Here is a 22,534-nt window from a genome sequence, read left to right as displayed (position 1 = left end):
GGCATCTCCACTCTGGCCAGGGCTGATTTAAATGCTCCCTTCCTGGGTGAGCATCAGCTGAGTTTGGTCTGGCTTTCTTTTCTGCTATAACAGGGCAGCATTGAGTTTTAGGCCTCACGATTGCTATGCTCTCCCTCTCCCCAGTGCACAGAGATGCTCTGGGCACCATGCAGCCACTACCAGGGGTTGGGGAGGGGTGGCATTGGTGATTCAGGACTGTTTTTCCTAACTCCTCAGTGCCTCTTTCAGTGATATGAAGTTACAACCAGGTACTGTGAGTGTCCACCTGATTTTTGGTTCTCATGAAGGTTTTTTTTTTGTGTGTGTGTAGATGGTTGTTAAACTGGTGTCCTTGCAGGGGAAGGAAGATTGGTGGAGCCATCTGTTCTACCATCTTACTCTGCCTCCTTGGTTTTTCCAGGACAGACGTTCCTGGTTGGCAATATGCAAAGAAAGGAGTGGAATATTGCTAAAACTGGAGCTGACTGAATTCTGAAATACCAGCTCATCAAGTAAGTTGTCAATTCCCATCCAGCTGAATTGGGAAGTAGTGGAGACACCTAAAACTTAAGCTAAATAAAGAACACCTGAATAACATAGTGCTTTCTATGCTATTGTTACAGTTAACAGCCTTGATGATTCAGAGAAAAACAGTACTAATCTGGGTGAGTAATGGTGTCACTTGGCAGTGCTCTGGATAAAGGAGTACCTGCAAAAAGCCCATCTCTGTTTCTTCTGACCTGGTAGTGAAGGCAATAGTTGGAGGTGACCAGAATGACTTGAAAATAAGCAGGCTCAGCAAGGCAGCCATTAGAGGAAATTCACTGGGGCTGATGCAAGACTCAGAGAGAAAGAAGCTTGACATAGCCCATTTTCATGTATTACTTTCCAGAACAGCTTCTTTGCTATTTATAGGCACATGTGTTATCTTGGCCTTCTGGGAGCAAAAATTCCTGTGTTTGACCAGAACTGTTTTTGCCAGTAGGCAGTTCCTAAGAGAAACAGGGCATGTGTTTGTTTTACTTTTGGTTTTGCTAAATAAAAGCTGAAATTTTGCAAATACCAGACTTGTTTAGTATCAGGCACTTTATAAATGTAAAAATGTGCATACATGTTTTATTGCAATTGCCTTTCATGTGACACAACAGAAATCAGAGCCGACCATAGCATTCAGCGCTGTGTACATGGAGGGAGTCCAGCTTGGGCGAGAGGAGTGTGTGCATAAAAACACAGGTCTCTAGAGAGACTCATCAGAAACCAAATGCATGTCTTCAGAGCATGAAGGTGCTTTTCCTTTTGATTCTCCTGAAGATTCACTTTTTATATCATGCTGTGAACACATAAGTGAAACCTACGTAGTTCTGAAGCCCTTTGTCTTCCTCTGTTGCTCTTAAAAAAGTAGGTTACCTTGAGTACGACTCCCTTCCCTTGTAGTTCTGAGTCTGTTGGCGGAAGACACGCGGCGAGGTGGAGCCAGCCTGGCTGTGGGAGGCAGGGATGAGGGTTCAGAAACCTGCTAGGGGAGCACGCCCACACTTCCTTTTATGAAATGCTATGTGCCATTTCAATATGTGGCAACCGTGTTCAGAGAAGCTATGGATAGAGTTTCCTCAAATGATCCTGGCAGTTTTATTTTTATTGATTGACTGATTGATTGATTGATTGACTGAGATGGAAGCTTGCTCTGCTGCCCAGGCTGGAGTGCAGTGGCACCACTTGGCTCACTGCAACCTCCGCCTTCTGGTTTCAAGTGATTCTCCTGCCTCAGTCTCCCGAGTAGCTGGGATTACAGGCACGTACCACCACACCTGGCTAATTTTTATATTTTTAGTAGAGACGGGGTTTCACTGTGTTGTCCAGGCTGGTCTAGAACTCCTGACCTCAAGTGATCTGCCTGCCTCGGCCTCCCAAAGTTCTGGGATTACAGGCATGAGCCACCGTGCCTGGCCCCTGGCAGTTTTAAAAAAAGGAAACCCATTGTAAACAGAGACTGATCTTAGATAAGCAAACAGAGAATGTACCAGAGTTACCCAGGGACATAAAACTGTTGGTTAACATCAGAATATTGGTTGAGAAAACCAAATGCCAGGAGGGCTGTTGTTTGCTTTCTGATTGAATTTCTAGTATTTCCAGTATTGAATTAGAACCCATATTTTCTCTAGGGCCCTAAATTATTATTTTATCACTTTTGCCACCTTGTTTGGTTATGTCTCAACAGGGATTTGACTATAGTCTTTATATCTACAGGGTTTATCTTGTTTTAATATACTGAAGATCATTTAATGAACCGTGATAAAATTATAAGAAAATTTGAAATATTGAATTGCCTAGATATCTTGCTATATTCATTTGATAAATTGAATAGAGATATTAGAATTAATATGAAGTTTATAAATAATGGCATCTATAAAAATTAAAGTTCTAGGAAGACAGATATCAGAATCATCTTTTTGAGTCAGTCCCTGCAAATAGCCCTATATGATTTCAAGGGCTTGTTTTTATTTGGTAATTTCTGGCTTTTGTGGCAGGAAAAGAGACCTCTGAGAAAAGAGGAAAGAGGCTGGGCACAGTGGCTCATGCCTGTAATCCCAGCACTTGGGGAGGCAGAGGCGGGCAGATCACCTGAGGTCAGGAGTTCAAGACCAGCCTGGCCAACATGGTGAAACCCTGTCTCTGCAAAAATACAAAAATCAGCCGGGCATAATGGCAGGTGCCTGTAATCCCAGCTATTCGGGAGGCTGAGGCAGAAGAATTGCTTGAACCCATGAGATGGAGGTTGCAGTGAGCTGAGATTGTACCATTGCACTCCAGCCTGGGCAACAGAGCAACAGTCCATCTAAAGAAAAAAAAAAAAAAAGGAAAGAAAGAGAAAGCAGAATGGAAAGGGGGATACAGTAACTAAATCTCTATTTCTCCTTGACTTATCAGGGTTGGCAGTTTTCTTAGGGAGCCATATTAGCCATATTTCAATCATTTCAGGATTTGTATGACTTTGCCTATTTTCATGTTTTGTGGGGATTAGGAATAGCACCTTGCGAATAGCACCTTAAGAACAGCACCTTGCTTTGTGTCACTATGTATCAACTCACTGAAGGCCGTTGATAGGGATCACCTAGCTGACTGCAGAGACATTATTTTAGTGTGGTTTAATCCAGCTTAATAATAAGCTCTCCTCCAGACACAACCCATTTTCCGAGTCAGAAAACTGATGTTCTCATCCTTGCTGTCAGACAAGCCAAGCAGTTCTGTGTGTGGTTTTATTTTTGTGACAAAGTCTTGCTCTGTCGCCCAGGCTGGAATGCAGTGATGCGATCTCAGCTTACTGGAACCTCTGTCGCCTGGGTTCAAGTGATTCTCCTGTCTCCCCAGTAGCTGGGACTACAGGTGTGCACCACTGTGCCCAGCTAATTTTTTGTATTTTTAGTAGAGATAGGGTTTCACCATGTTAGCCAGGCTGGTCTCAAACTCCTGACCTCAGGTGATCTGCCCTCCTCAGCCTCCCAAAGTGCTGGGATTACAGGCATGAGCCACCATGCCCATCCTCTGTTCTGGTTGTTTTAAAATTCACACAGGGCACATTTTATTTTATGATTTTTATTTACTTAATGCAAGTTGCATCACAGCCTGTGGCTGCAAATGGGGTCCTTGTTGTTGTTAAGTGTATTCGCCAGTTTAACAGCTTTCTTCTTGTTCTCTCTTGGAATCCTGATTCTCTAATCCAGAGGCCCAGACCCTGGATGCACCTTCAGGTCTGTGAACTGCTGCCTGGGTCCCTTGATGGAAACTCAGAGATCAGAATCAACTGCTTTGTCTTTGGGAACCTAATACTAGACTGTGCCTAGCCTTCTGGTCCGGACCAACAGCGAGGTGTGTGGAGAGGTGTCCACACACACTGTCCTGGGCTGGTCTTTCTGTCTCTAGCCTGGCCCCCTGTTGCAAGTAGGTCTCCAGGACGCAGGCTGTGAGGTGGAGCTTTTCATGCAGGGAGGTTGTTGAGAATTGCTCCTGGGAGCAACACTCCTGGGAGTAAAAAGATCAGGATTGGGCAGAGGGAGAATGTGAGCTGTGATGCAGTCACAACAGAGTGACGGCCCTTCAGAACCATCAGAATTTAGGGAGCTGGGCCTTTATGTCCATCAGACAGTCCTGGTCCTGGCTGCCCCTAGGAACAGGGTGTGAGGCAGGAAGGGCTGACCCATCCTGAGAGGATATCTGTTCCAGGCAGGGTGAAGCCACCCTTCCCAGGGAAAGGGCTCCAGCAGACCCTCTGTGCCCCAGGGATCTGGTTGACCATCTCTGGCGTGGTGGTGTACAGGGCCCTGTGTCAGTCGCTGTCACAAGTGGGTGGCACACTGAACAGCGGTGGTTGGAAGAATGGCCCTGTGGCCCTTTGGCCTCCACCTTTCCTTCTACCGTTGACACTCTCTGCGTGTGCCTGCCGTGCCGGCCCCAAGGTGGCTGATGACAGACACGCTGATGTCGGCTGCTGAGCCGCTCTGCTTGCCTGGGTGTTGGGTGTCTCTTCTGTGGTGGGCATGGTGCTCTGTGCCACTCCCACAGGGCCGCCGCGGCCCCTTCCTTCGTCCTCCATGTCTCTGGCTTCCCGTTGTTTTCTTTCAGGCCCCTCCGTGCCAGCTGAACCTGCTGCCTCTTCCACAAGTCCCTGTGTGTTCCAACCTCAGGCCACAGGGATGGTGGGTGTGGGCCAGGGGCTGCCGCCTCGCGGGTCTGCCCTCGGTGGGGCTGTGGTGCACGCCAGGGACCAGCACTGGAGCTATGTGGGCCTTGCTCTTCCTGGATGAGCTGGTCCAGACTTCCTGCCTCCCACTGTGGCCACAGGTGTGCGCCGGGGGAGGACACTGAGGTGATGATGGGGGTGGCGTGATGTTCAGAGCGCTGGCTTGTGGGCTCGCTGCCCCTTCTGGTCTGGATTGTGCCTGACCCCAGGCACCCCTTCCCTTCCCAGTGGCTTGCTCCCTGCAAGGTGAGGTGATGGGCTCACTGGACCTGTGGCTTAGTAGGTCGGACAGAGCCTGCCATCATGGCAGCCCTGGCTGCTCGGCCACCTGGTTGGCTATGATCACGCACACTGTCTCTCCCAGGGCCAGTAGTGCACCAAGAGCCATTCTCGAAAGGTGTAATTGTCTGCTCCAGCCAACAGGGCATTGCTTAAGGCCTGGCGGTCCTGGAGGGACCTGCCTTAAGACACTGCTCTACCTGCTGTCTTTCCTCACTGCATCATAGGCTTTCCTGAGTTGTGTGACCCAAGTGGCAGGGCCTCTGCACCCCAGAAGAGGGTTGAGATGTGAGGTGGTCACAGTAGAAGCTTCAGCCAGTCCCTGAGGTGCTCTGAAGCTGGGGAGGCCCTTTAGAGTGCTGCGGATCCAGGGAGGGCACTGGGCCCTCGGACGCGTGCATGGACCAGCGTTGCATGTGCACTACCCCCAGAAAAGACTTAACCTCAGGCGGGGGGATCTCATGTGAAAGCTGTCAGCTGCCAACTTCTCTCCCTTCCATTTCCAATTTTTGATTATTATATTTAGTTGCCAGTATTTATAATATTTGTATTATTCTGTAATCATATTTGTTTTAATGTTAGTACTATTCTTGCCAGCCCCACTTTTTTTTTTTTTTTTTTGAGACCGAGTCTTGATCTGTGGCCAAGCTGGAGTGCAGTGGCACAAACTTGGCTCACTGCAACCTCTGCCTCCCGGGTTCAAGTGATTCTCCTGCCTCAGCCTCCTGAGTAGCTGGGACTACAGGTGCACGCCACCATGCCTGGCTAATTTTTGTATTTTTAGTAGAGATGGGGTTTCACCATATTGGCCAGGATGGTTTCGATCTCTTGACCTTGTGATCCACCTGCCTCGGCCTCCGAAAGTGTTGGCATTACAGGCATGAGCCACCACACCTGGCCCACCCCTGCTTTTTTTTGAGATAGGGTCTTGCTATGTTGCCCAGGCTGAAGTGCAGTGGCTTGATCATGGCTCACTGCAGCTTCAACCTCCTGGGTTCAATTGATCCTCCCACCTCAGCCTCCCAAGTAGCTGGGACTACTTGGCGTGTGCCACCACACCTGGCTAATTTTTGTATTATTTTGTAGAGATGGGGTCTCACTATGTTGCCCAGGCTGGTCTTGAACTCCTGGGCTCAAGTGATCCTCCTGCCCTCAGTCTCCCAAAGTGCTAGGATTACAGGTGTGAGCCACCACCACTAGCTTCTTTTTTGCAGTAGTTTTTCCTGTTATGTTTGGTTGGCTGACATTCATTCTTTGGTAGTTTCTAAAGACAAACTTATGGAAAACAGGAGGTTGAGGCTTTTTAATCTTTTACCTTAATTCTTGAATGACAGCTTGGCTGTATATAAAGTTCTCAGGCTATTTGTTCTTTCCTTGAGCACATTTATACATTGCTCCACTGTCTTCTAGCATTGAACATTGATGGGCAGAGCCTTGGGGTCAGCCTTATCCACTCCCTGCTGCCTCTACTTATGGGTGACTTGAACTTTTTACCTTGATGTGCACAGGCTTTTTGTTTTCTTCTTCTTTTCTTTTTTTGAGACAGAATCTTGCTTTGTTGCCCCGGCTCGAGTGCAATGGTGCGATCTCGGCTCACTGCAACCTCCGCCTCCTAGCTAGGGTTCAAGCTATTCTCCTGCCTCAGCCTCCTGATTAGCTGGGATTACAGGCACACACCACCACGCCTGGCTAATTTTTGTATTTTCAGTAGAGATGGGGTTTCACCATTTTGGCCAGGCTGGTCTTGAACTCCTGACCTCAAGTGATCCATCTGCCATGGCCTCCCAAAGTGCTGGGATTACAGGCGTGAGCTACCATGCCCAGCCTATACAGGCTTTTTGGAATATGCCTCAGTGTTGAATGCTTTGTGTCAATTTTTTCTCAGACATGGTAGATTTATGTCTTCTCCTAGTTCTGGAACACTTTCTTGAGTTATATTTTTAAACATTTAGTTTGTCTCATTATTTTTGTTTTCATCTTATACATAAATTGGGCCACCATTGCCATTCATCCATAGCAGTTAGTTTCTCTCTGATTTTTTTTTTAATTATTTGCTTCCATTTCCTTTTTCCTGCTTTTCTAATTCTCTCTTCTCCAGCTCTTCCTGGGTTTTTGGCAATGCTTACTCTCCCTTGTGTTACTTCCAGTTTTGCTTTCATTTTTGTGATTTTCTTTCCTTCCACTTCTTTTCCAAGGTCTGCTAGTCATTAAAAAAATATTCTATTTCCTTATCAAATATTTTCTGTGTCCTCGTATTTCCTCTTTGTAGTGGTTTGAATCTCCTGCATCATATTGGCAGTTGCTTCAACATCATGAAAAAGTCCATGATGAAATACTTGTTCATAATTTTCACTTGTTTTGCTATAGGGTACTTGCACAGATAAGGATAGACATTTCTTTAACAGGGACCAAATATATTCTCTTACCCGAAGCAACCAAAAATCCAGACAGAAGATATAAAACCACGGATATCAAGCAATGAAGACGGGAAACAAGGGAGATGAGTCCCGCAGCCTCCCCAGCTTGCTGCGTGCAGGGAGTTTCCAGGTTGTGGCATGGGAGGGAGAACCCAGGAAAAGCCCACAGCCTCCCTGACTTGGGAGGCAGAGCTGGGAATCTGGGAGGCCAGGATGGCTGGATTTTGCAGGGCAGAGTGCTGGCGAGGAGAGAGCTGCACAGTAAGAAGGAACTCTGGAGGTCTCCAGAGGTCCCCATTGAGTATCCAGCTCAGTACAGATCAGTACGAGTGTGAGAAAAGCACCTGAGGCTGGGGAAAGAGACACCTGGGATGATCCGAAGCCCACTCCTCAGAGCTCACCTGGGACCTGAGACAGAGCCTGCTCCCCAAGCAGTCAGGCAGAACACCCAGAAGGGTTTTGCCACAGTCGTGAAGATAATTTTTCCCTTGAAAACTCCAACTTTTAATATTCAAAGACAGCTGGATAAACGGGGAAAAGCCAGTTTGTTATGAGGATACATTGACCAGAGACTAAATGCTGACCTGGTCCTGCTTTGCAAAGTTTAAAAGCAATATCTAAAAGGATCAAACTGTTTTTAAGAAATGTACTATGGCTGGGCACGGTGGCTCATGCCTGTAATCCCAGCCCTTTGGGAGGCTGAGGCAGGTGGATCATGAGGTCAGGAGTTCAAGACGAGCCTGGCCAACACAGTGAAACCACATTGCTGCTAAAAATACAAAAATTAGCTGGGCATGGTGGTGGGCGCCTGTAATCCCAGCTATTCGGGAGGCTGAGGCAGGAGAATCACTTGAACCCAGGAGGCAGAGGTTGCAGTGAGCCAAAATTGCGCCACTTCACTCCAGCCTGGGCAACAGAGCTAGACTCCGTCTCAAAAAAAAAAAAAAAAAATGAACTATGTCCAAAACTCAAGATTATTTTAGGAATACAAAAAAGTCTAGCACCTGACAGTCACATTGGTAATAAAAAAAATTGCCTAGCATGCAAAGGAATAGGAAAATAAGATCCACAATGAGGAGAAAAATCATCAAAACTGACCCAGAAATAACATAGATATAGAATGAGCAAACAAGAACATTAAAACAGTTATAACTACATTTGATACATTCAAGAAGCTACAGGAAAGATTGAACATGTTAAGTAGTGACATAGAAAATATAAAAAAGACTCAAGTTGAACTTCTAGAAGTAAAAACCACAATGTCTGAGATGAAAAGCAGAGTTGATAGGATTAGGAATTCATCCTAACTGAATGGGATTAACAGATTAGACACTGAAGAATAATACGTAGTAGTGAAGTTAACTACATAGCAATAGAAAGCATCCACAATGAAACACCAAGAGAAAAAAGAGTCACAAAAGGGCTCCTAGAGTAAGAGAAAGTTCCTCCTGCCTGCCTTCGAGCTGGGACATTGGCGTTTTCCTTCCTTCAGACTCAAACGGAAACACTGATTCTTCCTGGGTCTTAAGCCTCCCCGCCTCAGCCTGAAGCCTTCAGTCTCCAGCTCTCCTTACTGCTGGCTCACCCTGCAGATATTCAGACTGGCTGGCCTCCAGAATCACACAGGCCAATAGCTTTTTTTTTTTTTTTTTCTTTTTTGTGGGCAAAGGGCTGAGATTACAAGTAAGAGTCACCACGCCCGGCCCAGTAAATTCCTTATAATAAATCTCTCTCTCTCCCTTTCTCAGAATATGTGTGTTTTTAGAATATGTATATTCTGTTTCTCTGGAGAACCCTGACTAATACAGTATCTCTCCATTTATTTATTTATTTGAGATGGAGTCTTGCTCTGTCATCCAGGCTGGAGTGTGCAGTGGTGCAATCTCGGCTCACAGCAACCTCTGCCTCTTGGGTTCAAGCAATCCTCCCACCTCAGCCTCCCGAGTAGCTGGGATTACAGGTGTGCACCACCATGCCTGGCTAATTTTTTTTTGCATTTTTAGTAGATACTGGGTCTCACCATATTGGCCAGGCTGGTCTCGAACTCCTGGCCTCAAGTGATCTGCGTGCCTCGGCTTCCCAAAGTGTTAGGGTTACAGGCATGAGCCACTACTCCCGGTCTTCCATTTATTTTTGTTTTATTTGATTTCTCTCAATAATATTTAGTAGTTTCAGTGTACCCCCAATCTTTTAGTTTTTTATCCTATTATAAATAGTATTTTTTGTCAATTTATGAGTTCTAGCAGAGATAGAAGTATATAAACATGTAACATGAAAACATAAACTGTATACAATATAAGATACACATAAACCCCACGATTTTTATGTACAGTATGTGAACTAGATACAAGTGGCTCAGCTGTGAGTGAGGGGCGGTGCTGGAGGAGCGTGGAGCCCTTCCCCTGACCTCCCATCCCAGTGCTCCATTTCCCTGAAGCAGTGAGGAATTCTGCACCAATTGATTTGAAAATTGTTGGTCTAAAACAATCAGACATCTAATCAGATGTCTAATCAGACATCTTGGGACACTCTTTCCTTCACTAGATTGATGTGCTCCCAACGAGAAAGTAATTTATAGACTCCCATGGTCCATGTTACATTTATCTTCCAAAATATCAATAAGATTGATTATACAATAGTGTTATCCACTGGGAAATGCTGCTATGAAAATATATGTGCTATAAAAATGCATCTGGGTAATTTTTGTGAGGTTAGCATGTCCTATTAGTAAGATAATTATAAGTTTGCAAGTATTTCTTGCTGGATTGTGTGATTATTGTATGTGTCTCAGCGTCTGCAATGACAGAAAATGGAAGGTAGGGTAATACTCTTATTTTATATTGACATCCTTCTTTGCCATGTCCTAACCTCTATTTTTTTTTTCTTTTTTGAGACAGGGTCTCACTGTCATCCAGGCTGGAGTGTAGTGACACAATCATAGCTCACCACAGCCTCAACCTCCTGGACTCAAGTGATCCTCCTGCCTCAGCCTCCTGAAGAGCTGGGACTACAGCTGTGCACCATTGTGCTAATTTTTAAATTTTTTGTAGAACTGGAGTCTTCTTATGTTGCTTAGGCTGGAGTCCTGACGTTTTTAAGGTCAGAGCCATTATATATATTTACACACACACACACACACACACACACACACACACACACACACACTCACACGGTGTAGTCCCGTGAAAGTGACAATGTTCCCAATCATTCCTCTGTGAATCTGTAGGAACGGACACCTAGGGCTCAGTTAAGACCCAGCTCTGTGATTGCTTCTTGTATCAATTCTCTTGAGTCTGTATAACAAAATAGTACAGTTTGGGTGACTTAAAAAATGGAAATTTATTTCTCACAGTTCCGGAAACTGGGAATCCAAGATCAAGGTGCTGGCTGATTTGCTATCTGGTGAGGACCCCTTCCTAGCTTGCAGCCAGCCACCACATTGTGTCCTCACATGGAGGAGAGAGAGACAGCCCTCTTTCCCTCCTTATAAGGCTACCAACCCCATCATGAGGAGCCTACCCTCATGGCCTCATCTAACCCTAACCCCTCCCAAAGGCCCATTGCCAATGATACAATGATATTTGGGGTTAGGGCTTCACCATATGAATTTGGGGGAGATACAGTTCAGTCCATAGCACCCTCCTTCACTCGTTTGTTCATCTCTGATGGGTAGGGAGGAGCTTCTCACTGTCATCAGCCTAGCAAGGCTGATGTCACCTTGATCCAGCCACAGTTACTCTTGCATTTAAGTTTTTGACCCTTTGTTTACTGTTTAAATCTGAGAGTCAACCTGCTAGATTCCTCATCTATAATTAGTAGAGCAAGCCTCAGTCCTCCACATGGCATAGATAATGTTCACTGCTGTTCTATGTCTTTCCCTCCCTCCCTACAGGATCACGGCTGTCCCAAGAGTGCATGTGTAGTGCCGTCCTGCTTCTCAGTGTTCTTACCACCAAAATTGATGCATAAATTGTTGGACAAAATGAGCTCGGGATCTGAGGGAAAGACTGTAGAGAACATGAATACCTACAGTCAAACCTTGTTCTTTTCTGGAACAAACTGTTATGACTTGGATGAGCCTGATTCCAGGTCATGCTGCAGCTGGAGCTGTGCATCAAACTTTTAGTTCTGCTCAGATCTCTCTGCATCTCTCTATTTTGGGGTTAGTTCAGGTGTGTGTGTGTGTGTGTGTACACTTGCACACTGTGTGCAGGGGCACAGATGTGAGTTTCAAGAAAAGGTGGCTGTGAAGGCTGCTTCTTTCATGTTATTATCTTGTCCTTGTCCAGGCCACCACCAATATTAGGACTTAAGTCCAACTCTTATCACTTCTTTATTACAGAGAAGAAATGAACCGCCACTGGCCCATATCCTTTAAGTGCACAGCACATGAGACGTCCTTTCCTTGCCCAGGCAGTGACTTCAGGAAGCCATAGCAGTAAGGCAGGTATAAGGACCCTGTTGTCCTTCTGAAAATTATGAGACTGTCCGGGTTTCAGGTTCTAACATTTTAGTACTTAGGTCATCCACTTTGGAGGCTGGTTAAATAATCTTAGTTAACAGAGGGAAAATGACTTCAAAGTAAGTTGATCATGGATGCTACATATATTTTCTTTCTTTCTTTCTTTCTTTTTTTTGAGACAGAGTCTTGTTCTGTCGCCCAGGCTGGAGTGCAGTGGTGTGATCTCAGCTCACTGCAACCTCTGCCTCCCAGGTTCAAGTGATTCTCCTGCCTCAGCCTCCAGAGTAGCTGGGACTACAGGCACATGCCACCACGCCCAGCTAATTTTTGTATTTTTAGTAGAGATGGGGTTTCACCATGTTGGCCAGGCTGGTCTCGAACTCCTGACCTCAAGTGATCCACCTGCCTTGGCCTCCCAAAGTGTTGGGAATACAAGCATGAGCCACCGCACCTGGCCAGGATGCTACATATATATATTTTTTTTGAGACAAAGTCTCGCTCTTGTCCCCCAGGCTGGAGTGCAATGGTATGATCTCAGCTCACTACAACCTCTGCCTCTTGGGTTCAAGCAATTCTCTTGCCTCAGCCTCCCAGGTAGCTGGGATTACAGGTGCCTGCCACCATGCCCGGCTAATTTTTGTATTTGTAGTAGAGACGGGGTTTCACCATGTTGACCAGGCTGGTCTCGAACTCCTGACCTCAGATGATCCGCCCACCTCAGCCTCCCAAAGTGCTGGGATTACAGGTGTGAGCCACCACACCTGGCCGATGCTACATATATTTTCTAATGATATTATGTGTCATTGTTTGATCATTCTGCTGGTTTTAATTTTTTAGATGGAGTCAAAATGTGAAACTTGTGCTCAACATTTGCTGAGGTTATTTAAGCCTTTACCTTTGTAGAAATAAAGTTTTCCAAAATAGTTACACAGGGCCAATTTCAATGCTATTTGAATGTCATTGAGGGGAAGGGAAGAGAGTGTGATTCTGGAGCATGCATGGAGGGATGAGCGCTTGCTGACCCACCACTACACATGAGAGTGGGACTCAGAAGGCATCAGGTGTCTCTTGACACCTTGAGTTCTGCTGAGTCTGTACATGGGCAAAATTGACAAGCCTTTAACTAGACTGACCAAGAAAATAAAAAGAGTGAAGACTGAAATGACTCCAGTCAGGGGTATTATTACTGACCTTAGAGAAATAAAAAGGATTACGCCAACACGCTAGATAACAAAGACAAGTTCCTAGAAAGACACAAACTAAAAAACTAACTCAAGAAGAAACAGAAAATCTGAATAGAACTACAAAAAGAAAAGAGATCAAATTAGTAATTAAAAAAAAAAAACTAACCACAAAGAAAAGCTCAGGCCCAAATGCTTTGCTGCTGAACTCTACCAAACATTTACAGAATTCACACCAACTTTTTTTTTTTTTGATACGGAGTCTTGCTCCTTCGCCCCCGGCTGGAGTGCAGTGGTGAGATCTCGGCTCATTGGAAGCTCTGCCTCCCGGGTTCATGCCATTCTCCTGCCTCAGCCTCCTGAGTAGCTGGGACTGCAGGCGCCCGCCACCACACCCGACTAATTTTTTTGTATTTTCAGTAGAGAAGGGGTTTCACCGTGTTAGCCAGGATGGTCTGATCTCCTGACCTCGTGATCCGCCCACCTCGGCCTCCCAAAGTGCTGGGATTACAGGTGTGATCTACCACGCCGGGCCCAACAAATCCATTTATAAAATATTAATAGTTGGTTTCTCAATACCATTGCACACTTAAAAAACAAAAATAAAATGCGCATTTCTTACAGCCTTGGAGAGGGTCCATTATTCTTGTGTTTACATATTTTTAAAACAGCATAAATGGATTTATTCTACATGTAATGCTCCATGGCTTGGTTTTTTTTTTTTTTTTTTGAGACTGAGTCTCGCTCTGTCGCCAGGCTGGAGTGCAGATGCGCGGTCTTGCCTCACTGTAACCTCCGCCTCCTGGGTTCAAGTGATTCTTGTGTCTCAGCCTCCCGAGTAGCTGGGATTATAGGCACAGGCCACCACACCAGCTAATTTTTGTATTTTTAGTAGAGACAGGGTTTCATCATGTTGGCCAGGCTGGTCTCAAACTCCTACCTTGCGATCTGCCCCCCTTGGCCTCCCAAAGTGCTAGGATTACAGGTGTGAGCCACTGTGCCCGCCCCCGCCCCCCCTTTTTTTTTTTTGAATCTAACAATGTGTTTTATCAGCCTTTCCCTGGCAGTACATGTGGGTCCACCCCATGCTTTAAGTGGCTGCATGTTAGTCACTTTGACCCCTGCACACAGTTGGTCCAACATTCAGGTCAATTTTTAGTTTTCGTCATTACTGATGATGCTGCAAAGAATAAATTTGTATGAACCTCTTTGTGCACATGTGTGAATATTTCTAGAGGAGAGATCCTGTGTGTAAAATTTTGTATCTCATTAAGATTCAATCTTTATCTCCATAATGACTGATGATATTGTGCTTGTTTTCAGATATTTATCACCCATTTGCATCTCTTCTGGGAATTACTTTTTTGAGGGGGGAAGTATCTTTTTTTCCCTTTTTTTTTTGAGACAGAGTCTCGCTCTGTCACCCAGGCTGGAGTGCAGTGGTGGTGCGATCTCGGCTCACTGTAACCTCTACTTTCCGGGTTCAAGAGATTCTCCTCCCTCAGCCTCCCGAGTAGCTGGGATTGCAGGCTCCTGTCACCATGCCCAGCTAATTGGCCCTGTGTAACTATTTTGGAAATCTTTATTTCTACAAAGGTAAAGGCTTAAATAACCTCAGCAAATGTTGAACACAAGTTTCACATTTTGACTCCAACACACACCTGTAATTAGTTTTTTTAAAAAACAAGTTACAAATTTAAATTTTCAGCTTTATTTAAATAATTTTGTTTCTTTTTTTTTTTTTTTTTTTTTTTGAGACGGAGTTTCACTCATCGCCCAGGCTGGAATTCAGTGGCGCCATCTCGGCTCACTGCAGCCTCCACCTCCCAGGTACAATTCTCCTGCCTCAGTCTCCCAAGTAGCTGGGATTACAGGCGTGCACCATCACACCCGGCTAATTTTTGTATTTTTAGTAGAGACAGGGTTTCACCATGTTGGCCAGGCTGGTCTCAAACTCCTGACCTCAAGTGATCCATCCATTGTGGCCTCCCAAAGTGCTGGAATTATAAGCATGAGCCACCATGCCCGGCCACCTGTTGGTTTTATAGAAACTGTTGATAAATGTTGGCTATTAATCCATTGGTTTTTACGTGCGTTGAAAACAGTTTCTCCCAGCCTGTCACTGTTCACACTGCTTATATTCTATTTCATCATTCAAAAGTTCTAGTCGTCCACACACAGTAAGCCTTTTCTCTTCCATTCTAGTACTCTTCCTTTTCTTTGTAGCATTGGTTTGAACCTCAGCTTTGTTAAACAGAGTGTTGGTGGTGAACGTCTTGTCTTTTTTGTTTGTTTGTTTTGAGATGGAGTCTGGCTCTGTCGCTCAGGCTGGAGTTCAGTGGCATGATCTTGACTCACTGCAACCTACGCCTCCAGGGTTCAAGCAATTCTCCTGCCTCGGACTCCCAAGTAGGTGGGATTACAGGCACCAGCCACCACACCTGGCTACTTTTTGTAATTTTAGTAGAGATGTGGTTTCACCATGTTGGCCAGGCTGGTCTAGAATTTGTTACCTTGTGATCCGCCCGCCTTGGCCTCCCAAAGTGCTGGGATTACAGACCTGAGGCCCAGCCAGCCAGGCCCGAATGTCTTGTCTTGTTCCTGCTTGAACAAGAAGATGTTGTTAGTGGTTGTGTTTGCTGAAACCCTCCATCAAAGGTTGACTCTCACTTAAGGAAGTTTCTGCTCTTGCACGGTTAGTTTGATAATGGTTTTGATTAGGCACAGATGACTTTTTATCCATGTCCTTCATGGAGTGACCTGCATTGGGTGTGTCACATGCATCACAGGCCAGTAAAAATGCAGTTGGCTACCAAGGAATTGGTTGCTTCATGCCTTTGGCCTCTGTGTGGGCTTTTTCGCAGGGGGACTCCTGCACTCTCACATCCCACTTTCCACCCATGAGGTGGAGGCAACCCTAGGCGGGATCTCTTCTGCCTGGAAACCCAGATTGCCACCCCTCAGTTGTTCCTGTGGGATCCTGGGGTTGCTGCCTGCTCTACCTGGCCTTTCCTTTCTATCCAGGAGCTCATAGTCCTCATTTGCCAGGCCGTCTGGCCTGGGTGAATGGAAGCCCTCTGGCCTCCAGCAAAAACTCTGTAGCTAGAGGATGGGATGGGCCATACTCAGACCATAGGGACTGAGGTGGGGTATAGGGGTCTTTCCAAGGACACTGCTGTGTAGGGCAGGCAAACACACAGGCATTCATGATAGTCTCCTTCCTATTGACAACCATGTTGACAACCTAGGCTCCTGGCCTCCCAGGCCCATAGAGTACTTCTCCTCCCCTCCTGCAGAGCATCCCCTTTCCTGTTATTTCTGCAAGTCCCCAGAGAGGCACCTTACATATGCTCACAAGCATGTCTATGATCCCAGCCCCACTGCTCCTTAGAGAATGTCCCAGTGTGTGTTGAGGCTGCCTGCCCTATTCTTCCATGGCTCCTGGGGCCCAACAGCCCTGGGTCTGTCAAGCAGTGTGTGGAATGGGCCCTCCTGCCTGTGCAGTCCTCCCTTGAGAGCAGGGAGCATCATGCAGCTGTGTGAATCACAGCTGAGGAAATCAAAAGGGCAAGGCAAGAGTGTAAAGCTTTGCCACGACTGTTTTTTTTTTTTTCCCTACTACAAATCCTGGGACTACATTGGCTGTGTTTTCTATAATCTTAGTGGGTGAGAGATGTAACATGAAGAGTTGAGGAATGACATCTTTGGCGTTGCACTAGAATGGTAGATTCTATTGGCCTTTTTCTTTTTCTTTTTTTTTTTTTTTTTTTTGAGACAGAGTCTCGCTCTGTCACCCAGGCTGGAGTGCAGTGGTGCGGTCTTGGCTCACTGCAAGCTCCACTTCCCGGGTTCACGCCATTCTCCTGTCTCAGCCTCCGGAGTAGCTGAGACTACAGGCACCCACCACCATGCCTGGCTAATTTTTTTGTATTTTTAGCAGAGGTGGGGCTGGTCTCGATCTCCTGACCTTGTGATCCACCCACCTTGGACTCCCAAAGTGCTGGGATTACAAGCATGAGCCATCATGCCAGGCTAATTGGCTTTTTTATTTTATTTTATTTTTTTAGACAGGGTCTCGGTCTGTTGCCCAGGCTGGAATGCAGTGGTGCAAGCACAGCTCACTGCAGCCTTGACCTTCCAGGGTCAAGCCATCCTCCTGCCTCAGCCTCCCGAGTAGCTGGGACTACAGGAGCACGACATCATGCCTGGCTAATTTTTGTAATTTTTGTAGAGACAGGGTTTCACCATGTTGGCCAGGCTGGTCTTGAACTCCTGGGCTCAAGTGATCTTCCCCACTTGGCCTCCCAAAGTGCTGGGGTTACAGGCGTGAGCTACCATGCCTGGCCAGCATTGGCTTTTGATGTTAGGAGCTTTCACAGCCCTTACCTCCAACACCTTGTTTGACACCAGAATTTTCTTATCTTTATTAATATGAGGAGGGGAAGGGAGGTAGTCACAGAGTAATTTGAAGTAGTTAAAAAAACTGTTTGGCATTGTATTAATCTGGGTTCTCCAGAGAAACAGAACTTAACAACTTGTAGGTTATAACAAATGAAACGGGGTGGAGACGGGGTTTCGCTGTGTTGGCCGGGCTGGTCTCCAGCTCCTAGCTGCGAGTGATCCGCCAGCCTCAGCCTCCCGAGGTGCCGGGATTGCAGACAGAGTCTCGTTCACTCAGTGCTCAATGGTGCCCAGGCTGGAGTGCAGTGGCGTGATCTCGGCTCGCTACAACCTCCACCTCCCAGCCGCCTGCCTTGGCCCCCCAAAGTGCGGAGATTGCAGCCTCTGCCCGGCCGCTACCCCGTCTGGGAAGTGAGGAGTGTCTCTGCCTGGCCGCCCATCATCTGGGATGTGAGGAGCCCCTCTGCCTGGCTGCCCAGTCTGGAAAGTGAGGAGCGTCTCTGCCCGGCCGCTATCCCACCTAGGAAGTGAGGAGCACCTGTTCCCGGCCGCCATCCCATCTAGGAAGTGAGGAGCGTCTCTGCCCAGCCACCCATCGTCGGAGATGTGGGGAGCGCCTCTGCCCCGCCGCCCCGTCTGGGATGTGAGGAGCGCCTCGGCCCGGCCACCCCGTCTGAGAAGTGAGGAGACCCTCCGCCTGGCAACCGCCCCGTCTGAGAAGTGAGGAGCCCCTCCGCCCGGCTGCCACCCCATCTGGGAAGTGAGGAGCGTCTCTGCCCAGCAGCCACCTCGACCGGGAGGGAGGTGGGGGTCAGCCCCGCCAGGCCAGCTGCCCCGTCCGGGAGGGAGGTGGGGGGTCAGCCCCCTGCCCGGCCAGCCACCCCGTCCAGGAGGTGAGGGGTGCCTCTGCCCGGCCGCCCCTACTGGGAAGTGAGGAGCCCCTCTGCCCGGCCAGCCGCCCCGTCCGGGAGGTGAGGGGCGCCTCTGCCCGGCCGCCCCTACTGGGAAGTGAGGAGCCCCTCTGCCCGGCCAGCCGCCCCGTCCGGGAGGGAGGTGGGGGGATCAGCCACCCGCCCGGCGAGCCGCCCCATCCGGGAGGGAGGTGGGGGGGTCAGCCCCCTGCCCGGCCAGCCGCCCTGTCCAGGAGGTGAGGGGCGCCTCTGCCCGGCCCCCCCTACTGGGAAGTGAGGAGCCCCTCTGCCTGGCCAGCCGCCCCGTCCGGGAGGGAGGTGGGGGGTCAGCCCCCCGCCTGGCCAGCCGCCCCGTCCGGGAGGGAGGTGGGTGGGTCAGCCCCCTGCCCGGCCAGCCGCCCCGTCGGGGAGGGAGGTGGGGGGTTCAGCCCCCTGCCTGGCCAGCCGCCCCGTCTGGGAGGTGAGGGGTGCCTCTGCCCGGCTGCCCCTACTGGGAAGTGAGGAGCCCCTCTGCCCGGCCAGCCGCCCCGTCCGGGAGGGAGGTGGGGTGGTCAGCCCCCCGCCTGGCCAGCCGCCCCGTCCGGGAGGGAGGTGGGGGGGTCAGCCCCCCGCCCGGCCAGCCGCCCCATCCGGGAGGTGAGGGGCACCTCTGCCCGGCCGCCCCTGCTGGGAAGTGAGGAGCCCCTCTGCCTGGCCACCACCCCGTCTGGGAGGTGTACCCAACAGCTCATTGAGAACGGGCCATGATGACAATGGCGGTTTTGTGGAATAGAAAGGGGGGAAAGGTGGGGAAAAGATTGAGAAATCGGATGGTTGCTGTGTATGTGTAGAGGGAGGTAGACATGGGAGACTTTTCATTTTGTTCTGTACTAAGAAAAATTCTTCTGCGTTGGGATCCTGTTGATCTATGACCTTACCCCCAACCCTGTGCTCTCTGAAACATGTGCTGTGTCCACTCAGGGTTAAATGGATTAAGGGCGGTGCAAGATGTGCTTTGTTAAACAGATGCTTGAAGGCAGCATGCTCGTTAAGAGTCATCACCATTCCCTAATCTCAAGTACCCAGGGACACAAACACTCTGCCTAGGAAAACCAGAGACCTTTGTTCACTTGTTTATCTGCTGACTTTCCTTCCACTATTGTCCTATGACCCTGCCAAATCCCCCTCTGCGAGAAACACCCAAGAATGATCAATAAAAAAATAAAATAAAATAAAATAAAAAATAAAATAAAGAATTAAAACAAAACAAAACAAAAAAAAAAACAAATGAAACGAACTTGTGCAGATATGTCTGGACTAAACAGTAAGACTTCGTCGAATGTATGAGCGAGTAGGAAGTGAGATTGTGTGCACTGTTGGGAAGTATTAATATAAGAAATGTCACTTCTCCCTGATTAATTAGTACAATACCAATCAAATATCAACTGACTTTTGTTAAAGCCTGAGATGTTGATCCCAAGATTCTCTTGGAAACTCTAACAGCTATAAACAGTAAAAACCCAATCTGGAGAGGACGTACCGAGAGAGTGTTATTCCTACCAGATAGCAAGTCCCTTTATACAATTATGTAATTAAGAGACAGAAATAAGAAATAGCTCAATTAAGCAGAGGAGAAAAAGCCCAGAGATAGACTCACATGTGTATGGAAACTAGATCCAAGGCAGAGGGATCTTTGGGAACTCCTGGGGAAGAACGGACTCTTCCATATGAGGCGCCAGGAGAAGAGGTTATGCAGACAGGAAATGAATGAGATTCCCTGTCATACTCAAAAACCAGTTCCAGATAAATGCAGGCCTACATGTGAAAAGCAAAACTCTAAAACTTTGAGAGAAAAAATATAGCAGACTCTTCTGGGTTGATTTGTGTCCCTCCAAGAAGATCTCCTGAAGTCCTAACTCCCAGTATCTCAGAATGGGACCTTATTGGGGAATAGGGTCTTTACAGAGAAAACCAAGTTAAGATGAGGTCATTAGGGTGGGCCCTAATCCAATATGGACTGGTGTCCTTATGAAATGAGGAAATCTGGACGCAGACCCGACAGAGGGAAGACAGTGTGAAGACGCACAGGGAGCCTCTATGCCCATGGTAGTGAGAGCATCTGAGTACACATGGGGATGATGGAAATGCTTTCCTCTGGGGAGGAAGGGTGGCGCATGGGCTTCAACGTGATCCGTGAAGTTATGTTCATTAGAAAAGGAAGTAAAGGCTGGGTGCTGTGGCTTACGCCTGTAATCCCAGCATTTTGGGAGGCTAAGGCAGGTGGATTGCTTGAGCCCAGGAGGTTGAGACCAGCTTGGGCAACATGGCAAAACTGTGTTTCTATGAAAAGTACAAAATGAGTTGGGTGTGGTGATGAGCACCTGTAGTCCCAGCTACTCAGGAGGCTGAGGTGGGAGGAACACTTGAGCCCGGGAGGCTGAGGCTGCAGAGAGCCAAGATCATGCCATTGCACTCCAGCCTGGGTGACAGACCTTATTTCAAAAAAAGAGAAGAAAATGTGACAAAATAATATTTATCTTATTATCCATGTTCTTTCTGCTTGAAATAGCTCAGTAAACAAGTACCTAGAACATCTTGTTGACTGCTCAGCCGGTGAACGACCACGAGGATGTGGGGGTGGGGTGGGAGGTCTCACTTCTTTTTTTCCTTTTTTTTTTGGAGACGGGGTCTCACTCTCACTCAGGCTGGAGTGCTGTGGCGCAATCGCGACTCACTGCAGCCTCGAAATCCTGGACTCAGGTGATCCTCCCACTTCCGCCTCCTGACTCGCTGGGACTACAGCCATGTCACTGTGCCTGGCTAATTTTTTTTAAAAAGTTCTTTTTTGGAGATAAGGCTGGTCTCAAACTCCTTGGCCTCAAATGATCCTCCCACTTTGGCCTCCTGAAGCGCTGGGATTACAGGTGTGAGCCACTGCGCCCAGCTCCAGGTTTCACCTTCTAATAGGAGGCCAGGCCGGCCTTGGTGAAGATGAGAAGGGAGGCCCAGGAGGAGAGGGAGCAGTCAGGGTGGTGAGAGGGGTCAGAGCCCGTGGGCCAGTCAGTGAGGACACTGTTTTCCCCCTGAGGGACATGGGCAGCCACTTCAGGGTCTTGAGCTGAGAAGGGATATGTATGGACACACATTTAGCACTGTCCCACTGGCTGCAGCATTGCGGGGCGAGAAAGGGCCCTGGAGGACTGCAGGGTCAGTGCGTGGAGGAGGGAGAGGTGCTGGGGCGTGGGGAGGGAGAGACGCTCAGACAAGTGCCTCTTCTTGCATTTCAGACATTGGCCCACCTGTGCCTTACACCTTTCTGTCTGGCGTGGGGTTTCATCTCCTTGAAGGCTAGGATCCCTAGGATGGTATAAACAGAACAGGGCTCTGGAACACCAGTGGGCTCAGGAAACTCACAAGTGACTTTTCCTTATGCTGTGACAAAATGGTTCTCTGCAGCATTTTGAGCTTAAGATGAATTTGTACAGCACTTGGATTTTACTTTTGACTGCTTTGTGAAAGGGTCCCTGTCAACGTCATGCAGCTGTAGGATGAACTTGCTGCCGGAGCAGTTCCCTGGAGGCCTGGCCTCCAGCCCCAGCCCCTCCCCACCTGCACAGTGCTGATGTTGCCTGGGGAGCCCTCAAGTCTCCCCAGATACTGTGTATTTTAATAAAAATATTAGCGTATTTTTTAGAACTCATAAACACCATATTGGTCTCTTTTTTTGCATTTTTAATGGGAGTCACAAGAAATCTGGCTTAAAAATAAGGTGAAACAAGGTGATATTTGACACAGAAATAGCAGTGCCTGTAGATGCCGAGACCCTCTCAGAAGCTGGACATTGAAGGTAAACGTGCTGAGGTCTGCGTGAGTTGTTATTTGTGAAGTGCTGGACATGAGCACTGGCCTTCTGAAATGTCATCTGCTAAACCAAGAACAGAACAGGCCTTTCTCCTGGGAGGTTTTTATAAGCTGAAGACCCACGGCAGGACAGAGTTCACTACACAACATGGAGAACGCACAGGCGAGACTGTCTGGTGGGTGGTCTCCGCACAGGATTAGGGGAGCCCATGCTTCCCAGTACCGAGAGTTAGACATGGAGTGGATGCAACTTTGAAAAATCTTTTTCATTTCCCCAGTTAAGTCACTAGGAGGAGCATGCACAT

This window comes from Gorilla gorilla, chromosome 7 (genome assembly GCF_029281585.2).
Source record: "Gorilla gorilla gorilla isolate KB3781 chromosome 7, NHGRI_mGorGor1-v2.1_pri, whole genome shotgun sequence".
Classification (NCBI taxonomy): domain Eukaryota; kingdom Metazoa; phylum Chordata; class Mammalia; order Primates; family Hominidae; genus Gorilla; species Gorilla gorilla.
Note: the sequence above shows the minus strand (reverse complement) of the source record.